General features: G+C 44.6%; 1 long non-coding RNA gene and 3 other non-coding genes across 4 annotated transcripts; all 4 read right to left on the bottom strand.

The window, feature by feature from the left end:
• Positions 1-216: 216 nt before the first annotated feature.
• LOC148822808 (uncharacterized) lies at positions 217-3,644 on the bottom strand. Its single transcript, XR_016093842.1, has 5 exons — positions 3,519-3,644; positions 2,725-2,772; positions 1,763-1,965; positions 860-1,060; positions 217-306 (listed from the first exon to the last, which is right to left on the bottom strand). It is a non-coding gene; the product is annotated as an uncharacterized LOC148822808 (long non-coding RNA).
• LOC148822811 (small nucleolar RNA SNORA9) lies at positions 627-759 on the bottom strand. Its single transcript, XR_016093881.1, has one exon. It is a non-coding gene; the product is annotated as a small nucleolar RNA SNORA9 (small nucleolar RNA).
• Positions 1,539-1,671, bottom strand: LOC148822810 (small nucleolar RNA SNORA9). The gene has a single exon (XR_016093880.1). It is a non-coding gene; the product is annotated as a small nucleolar RNA SNORA9 (small nucleolar RNA).
• LOC148822809 (small nucleolar RNA SNORA9) lies at positions 2,302-2,434 on the bottom strand. Its single transcript, XR_016093879.1, has one exon. It is a non-coding gene; the product is annotated as a small nucleolar RNA SNORA9 (small nucleolar RNA).
• Positions 3,645-10,485: the final 6,841 nt, after the last annotated feature.

The raw sequence follows: 10,485 nt of genomic DNA, 5'->3' as shown, positions 1-10,485 counted from the left end.
ACAGAAAAATTAAAAAAAAAACATTAACCAGTTTTACCTGCCTTTTAATTTGTCCATTTTCTTAAGATGTGCTTGACGAGACCCTGTTTTTATTGCATGGTAAAAACACTTAACTAGAAATCCATGTTTTGAACCTTACTGTTAATTTAAAATGCTTCTCAGTAAGCCCATGGACCCAGCAAACACACATTGCAAGATGAACAAACACCAAAACACTTGTTAGCATTGCCTTTATTCAGACATTACAACAGTGCATCAATGAGAAGCTCTGCTCTCCCTGCCAGCCTGCTCCAGAGATGCTGCCACCTACAGGAGAAAAAAAAAAGGTCTGGTCAGTGTCCTGTCCTCACAGGGGACTTGCCCCCAAGATCTGAACCACCACCCACAGGGTAGCCATAGAAAGCTTAAAATTGATGTTTTTCCTTACAGTTGGTAGCAAATGTGACAAAAATCCCGTAGCCTGCTAAACTCACCATATTCTTTTAGTTATATACACTGCCAGGTCTGAGTAAATTCACTAAAAAATACAAGATAATAAATATAACTCCAAGTAAAACCTTCACATTGACAGAACCTTGCCCACACTGGGAGGAGAGCTAGTGCTGGTTTGCAGATTGGATCACAATGATTGTGTGAGGTTTCTATAACCTTGTCATGATGAAGACACACCAAGGCCTCAAACCACCCCAGGTCTCTTTAGCAGATGCTATAGGAAAGGACAAGGCCACCACAGGCCAGGCCTCGCTGAACAACCTGCACAACAAGACAGCACAATGAGGGAGCACGCAGGCATGCAAAAACACCTGGAGCACCCTGAGCAGGCAGTATCGTCTCATTGTTCTCACCCGTTTCTACCCACCTTTTCTTCAAGTGATCCCACTCTTCAGATCTAGCTCAAATCCAGCACATCCTCAGGGGCGTCTGCTCTCCCTCAAGAACCTTTTAATCTTCTAGAATTGCTGTTGTCTCTGTACAAGCAGCTTCTGTCGTACATCAGACCCCTGGAGGCTGGATCCCTCTCAGGTGTTTTCAGGCTGGCTTCATGGGGTCAGCGGAGCCTCTACAGGGAGCAAAAACAGAACATCACACAGTGCAAACAATAATAATTCCTTACACTTATATAGCGCTTTTCTGGACACTCCACTCAAGCGCTTTACAGGTAATGAGGACTCCCCTCCACCACCACCAATGTGCAGCATCCACCTGAATGATGCACATTGGTGCATCAATAACCGAGCCACTAACTCCTTAACTGCCCACACAAGCATGTACAGCTAACACGCAAAGATCAGCAGTACAGCTCCAGCTCAAGATTTCTTAGAAAACTGCCACGGGACACAGAAACAACCTGCTATGGGGATATTTCAGAAATGTGTATCTGAGCAAATGGAAAAGAGTACTGTATATCAATTTCAAGGACTGAGTAAATTCACTGAATACATGATCATTCATAGAACCTCGAGTAACAGCTCCTTTTCATAGACAGAACCTTGCCCACACTGGGAGAGCTAGTGCTGGCTTGCAGATTGGATCACAATGATTGTGTGAGGTTTCTATAACCTTGTCATGATGAAGACACACCAAGGCCTCAAACCACCCCAGGTCTCTTTAGCAGATGCTATAGGAAAGGACAAGGCCACCACAGGCCAGGCCTCGCTGAACAACCTGCACAACAAGACAGCACAATGAGGGAGCACGCAGGCATGCAAAAACACCTGGAGCACCCTGAACAGGCAGTATCGTCTCACCCGTTTCTACCCACCTTTTCTTCAAGTGATCCCACCCTCTTCAGATCTAGCTCAAATCCAGCACATCCTCAGGGGCGTCTGCTCTCCCTAAAGAACCGTTTAATCTTCTAGAACTGCTGTTGTCTCTGTACAAGCAGCTTCTGTCGTACATCAGACCCCTGGAGGCTGGATCCCTCTCAGGTGTTTTCAGGCTGGCTTCATGGGGTCAACAGAGCCTCTACAGGGAGCAAAAACAGAACATCACACAGTGCAAATAACCAAGCCACTAACTCCTTAACTGCCCACACAAGCATGTACTGCTAACACACAAAGATCAGCAACAGTTCACAATTTCTTGGAAAACTGTCATGTGGCATTCCTGTCACAGCCCTGTTACAGGATCATTTTAGAAACATATCTGAGCAAACAGAAAAGAAAACTGATCCTAAGGTAGTTACTCACCTGTGACATCCAACAACAGTCATTCAGAGATCTGTAAAAGCTTGTTCTATAAACCAGTCCCCTCCATTTTGAGGGAGGCTTCCAGCAGTCACACTTGTGTGACGACAGCAGTGACTGTCTGAGGTTTCTATAACCTTACTGTGAAATGAGCACATCAAGGCCTCAAACCACCCCAGCTTTCTATAGCAGGCACTACAGGAAAGGACAGGGCCACCTCAGACCACACCTTGCTGACTAGCCTGCACAACATGGGGACCACACACGTTTCTACACAGCTCCTCGGAAATCCAAATCGACCATCTAGGGAGCCATACAGACCAGCACATATGGATCCAACACACAGGAAAAAAACAACAGAAATGAGGCACCACCAACAACTCTTTAAGATGGTATTCAATTGGAAATTACATTCTATAAAACATAGACAGATGGTCACCATCTAGCATGTCCTTTAAATAAAGGGATTTTTAGCAAAGCATAGAAAATTAAAGAGCAGCTAGTCATTCGTGCATGTGTTACAGATGCCTTTACTCACCTGCAGAAGACGTCGTTTTCCATCTCTCAGTCCCATGTCAGGTGCTCTCTAGAGAAGGCAAATACAATGTTCATCTGTCTACTAGACTCTACAATTTCCTGTCTGTAGGTGTTACACGTCAGAGAAAGATGTACGTTTCTGTTCTGTGATTTAACGTATAAACCTTTTCGCTTCCTCAACGAAAATGGCAGAAAAGTGGCGCACACATAGGACAGCAGTTCAGGTCCACTGAAAATCAGTATGAACAGCAGAAGTTGTAGACCCAAATATAATGAGAGCAGACACCAGATAAAACAGGTTTTAAAGTCTCTCACTGGATAGAGAAGGAAATATTTTTTCTCTCCATGTGAACAAAACGGATACGAGTCTCCAACTCTGTAAGCGATCAGACGGCTGACGTGTGAACGGCGTGTAACACAGCCGTACCTATTCTGAACATCTAGCAGCACAAACCTGCAAATCAATTTTTATTACACAGTCTTATACTAGAAAGCTACAGTATATAGAAAGAAAACAACTCATGGAAACAATACTACAATCTATAGATCTCCAGAAGGGGCAGCACTCAACGCAAACTAAACACGTGGGACAAAATGGTAGTAAAGAAAGGCGACTAAAGACGAAACATAACTTTGTACTTAGACTAATATTAGTATTCAAATCGTGTTTAACAAAATAATCATCGTGCTCTCAACAAAAGGACGCAAGAGCGGCAAAATACAAAGTCTCTCTCCCATCTAGAAACGTGTTTTCTACACGTATTTATCATAAAATAAACTATTTGTTCGTCTTACCGCTTATAGGACTTGTGCCGAACCTCCACAGTAACAAGCCTTTTCGGTGCTTTAGGATGGCCACAGATTATACCCACCGCTCCCCGACGCGCCATTCTCCTCCCTCTTCACTGCGTTAAAAGGAAGAGCAAAATGCATGCCCGCAACTTTTAAGATGGTTGACGCATGCCCAAACGCGTCAGTGAAGCCAAGAAGCAAAGAATCGCCTGTGATACTTTGGGGCAGGTTTGTTTGGGTAGGTTTTTTTCAAATGCGCTAGCTAGCGGTGGGGAGTTACAAATGGACTGCAAATAGCACACTTCAAGGAAAAATGTCATGTTCGGTGGCTGATTCTCTCCCAGCTCTGGTTTGCGAGTGTGAAAGTCTGGAATCAAGAAAGTAATGCATGAATACAGTTCAGAAATATATGCAGGTCATTCTTTTCATTTCTCATAAAAAATAAACAGACAAACAGCAAGAAGTAAATGATCATATAAATATGCGTGTTTTGTGTGTTGTATGCATGTGTGTGGATACCGCATTTCAAGCCATATTTGGTATGGTTATGAAAACCAGCTCAAGGTAATTTATTTTAGCCAATCATACCGAACTTGCATGCTTTGAGAGGCTCAGAGAAAACCTACGCAATATTCAAACTTCGCACAGAAGACTCCCCAGAACTAAACCAAACGAGTTTGAGGGTTAACGCCTAATAAGGTCTCATGACACTGAACTGGAGATAACTAACCTACAACCTTTACTTAGGAGCAAGCATACACACTGTAGAGAAGACAGCCGTGTGAATTACACTGTTTTTATTGTTGCTGTGCTCATCTTTAGCCCCATAATAGGGAGAGAAAAATTACATGAAAGTCACTCCAGAGATTTTCTGACTCGTGTGATGCTTAGGAGAGTGCAGATTATTCTGTAAATAATCTTGAAGACAGGGAGAACGAGATATAGACAGTGATCAGAGATAGAGAGTGGGTGACTAGTGATGGACATTACACACATGCCTAGATATCACCCATATCACCCTGCAACTCACAATGGGCAACCCACAATGGGCAACCCACTGAAGCTCAGCAGGTGTGAGCCTGGTCAGTACCTGGATGGGAAACCTCCTGGGAAAAACTAAGGTTGCTGCTGGAAGAGGTGTTAGTGGGGCCAGCAGGGGGCACTCACCCTGTGGTCCATGTGGGTCTTAATGCCCCAGTATAGTGACGGGGACACTATACTGTAAACAGGCGCGGTCCTTTGGATGAGACGTAAAACCGAGGTCCTGACTCTCTGTGGTCATTAAAAATCCCAGGGTGTTTCTCAAAAAGAGTAGGGGTGTAACCCCAGTGTCCTGGCCAAATTTCCCATTGGCCCTTACCAATCATGGCCTCCTAATAATCCCCATCTATGAATTGGCTTCATTACTCTGCTCTCCTCCCCCACTAATAGCTGGTGTGTGGTGAGCGTTCTGGCGCACTATGGCTGCCGTTGCATTTTCCAGGTGGATGCTGCACACTGGTGGTGGTGGAGGGGAGTCCCCATTACCTGTAAAGCACTTTGAGTGGAGTGTCGAGAAAAGCGCTGACCCCCTGAGCTTGGGATAACCCCCGTGTCAAGTCACTACTGCTTTCCTTGCCATTCCACGGCATGCCCTTCCGACATCCATGACAGGAAGAATGGAAGCAATCAAGTTCTTCTTCACCTCTGCTGCTCTATCTCACAATCCTCCATGGATGTTACTATAAACACCACAGTGAGCCCCTCTCTTTCCTGTATCCATCTTTCTGCTTCCTTCCTCTACCCACCTCCGCCTGTGCAGCTTGTCCCATGGTTCAATCCTACCTCTGCAGGGGACCCCAACTTCCTCGTCCGACAGCCAGTAATCGACCCCCAGCCTAACCTCCCGATGCTTAACGTCTCAATACACATTGCTAAGCACATTTTTATTTCTCAAATTACACAAATGCTAAACACATTTTTATTGGATAAAACCTTTTGTGAAATGAGATTTGGAAAGCACACAAAAGACAACCCCAGGACTGCCTGACATAAAAGCTCACGGAAGTCTTCACCTAATCATGTTTCTTCAAATTAAATCTTTTCACCTTTCACATTGTGCATCCATGGAGTTCCAAAGAAATCCTCACACACAGGCCTCGTTGTCTTTAGTATCTTCCTGGAGGTGTCACTTTGCCACTGAATATTGCCATTTCATTACAGCCTTACAAGCCCATAATATCCTTTATGTTTGAAATGATTCTACCATACACAGAGCTGAGTATTGAAAGATCCCAGTGTATCAACCTTCACAATGTGACCTGATTGTTTATTCTGGTAACTGCTGGGTCCTCAACCCCCAGTCCATTCCAAGGATTAAGCCAATCCTCCAAGGAAACTAGATTCCACTCATTTGTCTGTTTTTCATTCAGATGCCCAGACAACACAGCTGCCAGGGAGATGAAGACTCTGGGGAATTAAACTACGACAAGCAACATTATTTACAAGGTGTCGAGGGTCGCACTGGAAGATGGAAAGCATGTAAATTTTTTCCAGCATGACTTGGTAAGTAGGGTGCCATTGGCGCGAAATGGGCCTGAGAGTCTGCTTCGGAGGAAGTAGCTTCACGGGAGGTGCAGGAGTCTTGTTGCTTGTTGTGTCCTGACCCAGTTGTTCCTTTCTGCCACGGTGGCTGAGTGTAGGGACCCCTCCCTCAGCTTGGTGATGGAGACAGGAAGTACACTGGCCTCACTAGATTTGCTGGACTGGATTATGGAGGGGAGGGAGAAAGACTGGTGCCCCCTCTGATGACAGAGACAGGTTGGAAGCACAGGTGGAGATGGGGGCTCATCTGTGACGGAGGGGCAGTTGTGCCCAGAGGGCAGTCTGTGTGCAGAAGCTATATCTTTGAAGACAGACGGACAGAGGCAACAGGGGCAAAATCTCTCTGAGGCTCTGAACTGGAGCTGCACAACTTCAACACAGTCTACCGGGACCAGTACCCTCTCTGATTCTCTCTCACTTCTCTTCTTATTCTCTGTCTCTGAGTGGAAATCTGCCTCCTATTGCCTTCCAAAGGCTTAGAACCATTTCTCTGTCCCAGGTTAGCGCATCCACTTGAACTCCATCAATATCTCAGCATCCTTTAACATACTTTAGTAAACAGATTGAAAGCACAGGAAATGCCAGGTAACTTTATACAACTCAGTGCTTTTGGATAATGGTGCATTGTTCTTGTGTAGTAATTTAGCATTACTAGATTGGAACATGTTACTGGAGTAAAACCAGTGGAGTCTGTTAATGAAAGAGTCTGAATCTGAGTCTGAATCTGTGACCTACCATCTCAGCCAAAGACTATGCAACAAATTGCATAGCTTAATTTCCCCATTGTGAAATGAGCTGATCCAGTTGTGTTTTCTTTTTCACTGGATGATTATTGTCAAGAGCCGATTGGGTTACTAAAGGGGAGCGCCATGCCTCGTTTAAGAGCACAAAAGCAGGATATTGCAGGTGAAAGAGAAGGCAGACAAGCCTCGCTCCTGTCTGTGGCATGAGGGACACTGCTCTCCTTGTCATTCCATGGCTTGCCCTTCTGACATCCGTGATAGAATGCTAAGCCTACATTAGACCCAGCGAGCAGCTTTTTAAAAAAAATGATGCCTGATTTTGGGAATTTGTTTTTACTCCTGGTTCCGGGCTTCCATGCCCCCTGCTCTCCCTCTCTGTTGTGAGTTATTTTTTACGTGTTGTTTGTTCCCCTGTTCCGTCAGGGTTTATATTTGTTGCGTGTTTTGTCTCTGTCCCGAGCTCCCACGCCCACTGCTGTCTCTGTCCCAGGCTCCTACGCCCTCTGGTCTCCCTGGCTCTGGGCTCCCATGCCTCCTGGTCTCCCTGTCTGTTGTCAGTCATTTTCTATGTGTTCCCCTGTTCCATCAGGGTTTATTTTTTGTTGTGTGTGATTTTTTACGTGTTCTGTCTGTTTTTTTGTCTTGCTCCTTCAGAGCCCAGTCCGACCCCCCCTTCCTCTACTCAATAAAGGTTTTTTACCCCGGAGGAAGGGGTAGCTCTCAGCCGTGGACTTCTGGAGGTTTCCTTTCAGTTAAATTAGGTTTTTCCTCCCCCCAGTGTTGTGCAGCTCTTTTTTGGGCGTCAGGAGCCGCCCTTGAAGGGGGGGGTACTGTCATGCCCTGTACACCTAGAGGGTGCTCTACTTCTGTCCTGTTCCTAGTTCCCTGTGATTATTCATGTCTTTCGGGTGTGTCTTGTTGTGTAGCCTATTGTGAAGATGACATCACCCCCCTTGGAAAACTGAGAGTGTTGAGCTCTCCCACAGCAGGAGGCTCAGCCTTTTCACACAGCTAAATTCTCCAGAATTCAGAGATGCACTCATTTTCAGAGATGCAAAGGGGGCACATTCTTCTGAGGACTAAAGAGTGACAACAGAAACTCCCTGTGTGTTTAGCTCTGCACTTACAGTATGTGCTTGATAGATTAGAAGATTCTAGTACTCATCCTAAAGAGTGCTTATGTATTCAACTCGTTGAATGCAGTACTGTATGTGTTGCAGGCCAGAAATGCATACTGTATTCAAACTGCGTACTATATTGAGCTAATAATTCAGCTTAACTGCCACTAGAGGTCATTAGGGCCCCTAGTCTTTGTACATCACTGTATATAGATCCAGTTGTGCTGGTTGATTAATTGGATATTAGTGAGGGGCTTAGAGCCATATTCTCACATCGGTTTGATTTAGACTAGTTTTGCTATTTAAAGGGATTCACATTGACAGTTGGTGTTGGGTTGTTAGAGCGGGTGTTTCTTTTGTCTGTATCTTGAACACATTTACTAAAATAGAGAAACTCTTTGCACCATATTTGTCTTTCATTTGCAGTTTGACAAGGAACTCAGGCCTCACAAGTCACCTGAGGAGACATGGGTCTGTCACAGCATGTTTATGTGTGTCTGCATGTGTCTGTGTGTTATGCTGTGTATCCTTCTCAGGAGAGGTAATGCCGTTTTACCAAACTGACCAGCCGGTGTGTATGGATGAGAGTGGGGAGACACCCTTCCTGCCATCCCCACTTTGTGTCATCATCTGGCACAAAATCAACGAGTCCTCTCCCCTCTATAACATCTCTGCCAAAGTCAGTCTCCATGACAACATGCAGCACCAAATCCAGGCCACTTTTAAAAACCCTTAATTATTAACACAGGAGGATAAGACTTCCTTCTGACCAGCTCAACCCGTCCCCTTGCACACCTGCCCATAGCAGGCAACTGCTGCTGGTGCAGGGCAGAGACACATTGCTGCTGCCTCTGCAACAGACAGACAGGAAGTGGTCCCCGTACAGACTGCTATCTCTAGGAAGACAGGTACAAAGCAAATCGTGTTTTTGGTAACTTGCTTTCAAATGGTCATACCATTTCCCTTACCCTTACACAGTATTCCTATTTTCCTTTCAAGCTAATAAAGCAGAGGTATGTATGTCCTATGCCAGAGGAATATAGGGTCTTCTGCTGTTCCTCCACCCAACTTCTTCATCTTCTGATTTGAAGAGACCTTTGTATCCTGCTGGACAGCACACTTCTAGGAGCACAGCTGTGCCCTCCTGCAGTGTAGGGCTTGACACTTTCCATGAGGCATGTCAATATCCACTGGGGTTCTTATGTTACCAAGCAAGTGCCCAAAGCTCAAAGCTGAAGAGGTCAGGTGCTCAGACAACTCACACCTGACAGCACCTGTGGGGTGCGAGGCTATTAAAGCTCTGTTTCACATCTCTGCCTGGAGCTCTGAATGTGAAGGTTATGGCTACTTGATAAGTTCCTCTTGTTAACGTTTACCATTGTAAATGTGCTAATTTTGCTCTTTCATCTTGGTTTTGCTGCTCATTTTACTATTACTTCCACTGCTTTAGGAGTCCAGTGATGTACCCAGTACCCTACGTCACCCCTCATACCATTGTAGTAATTTTCATATAGTAGCATAGTAAAACTAAATTAGCCTAAATCATTATGGAACCACATGGTCAAAGAGTGAAACATCACCACATTATTTACCAAAGTGTCATGTTTAAATGGAGGACAGAAGAAAATGTGATTGGTGAAGATTGATTCCCACTCCCAAGAAACTCTGAACCTATGTAGCCATGATATCTTGGGCAACCTGGGACTATTGCAGTCCAAACTCTCCTAATGAATCAAATTATGATCCTTAGATTTTAAAGCTGACAAGACTGTTTCATGTTTACTTTAAAACATTTTTCTTAAAATGTTTTATTAATGGTTGTCTTGCACAAAAAAGTAATGACGTATTTCTATGGTTTAGAAAGGATGCCAGTGCAACAAAAAATGAAGAAAGCAGTCAGTCAAGAGTTGTAAAGGCCCTGGTGAGCTGAGAGCTTATTCAGGATGACAGATCAGGGTTCTGTTTCCAGGGCAGTAGTTGCCAGGGGCTACGGTCCTGCAGATAGAGCAGAGGCTGCTGACAACAGCACAGGCAGCAGGTCTGAGAGGCTGAAGTAACTGTGTCTAGCTGTACCTCAAGTGTGCATCCCAACCAATGCTGTACAGTAGCCTAGTTTGTTTCTGTTGTAAAGCTTTAAATTCTGGTAAGGCTTAATTCAATTGTTGTTAGCCTGCAACAGATTTAAAATACAACTCACAGGGATGCTTGTCATTATTCCATATAATACGTTTCAGAGGAAGACAATGTGTACAGCACTGCCTACTTTGTTCACACTAATCCATCTCCTCAGAGCTGCTTTTTCATGAATGCGCTACAGTTTAAAAAGATTAAATCACACTACAATGCATTTCCAGGTCTTTCCTTGTATAATGGAAGACATGTGGTGTATATTCCTTTAGCACATACTTTCATTTTTTTAAAAAAAATCCATTACTGTGTCAACTTTGAGGTCAGAGAATGAATGGACTTGCTATTTTGATTTGACTGCAGTTTTCCAGCTTCAGGGCACTGGGAGATGTCACTGAG

The sequence above is a fragment of the Atractosteus spatula genome, chromosome 12, assembly GCF_055471065.1.
Source record: "Atractosteus spatula isolate fAtrSpa1 chromosome 12, fAtrSpa1.hap1, whole genome shotgun sequence".
In the NCBI taxonomy this organism is placed as follows: domain Eukaryota; kingdom Metazoa; phylum Chordata; class Actinopteri; order Semionotiformes; family Lepisosteidae; genus Atractosteus; species Atractosteus spatula.
Note: the sequence above shows the minus strand (reverse complement) of the source record. Positions and strands in the feature narration are given on the sequence as shown.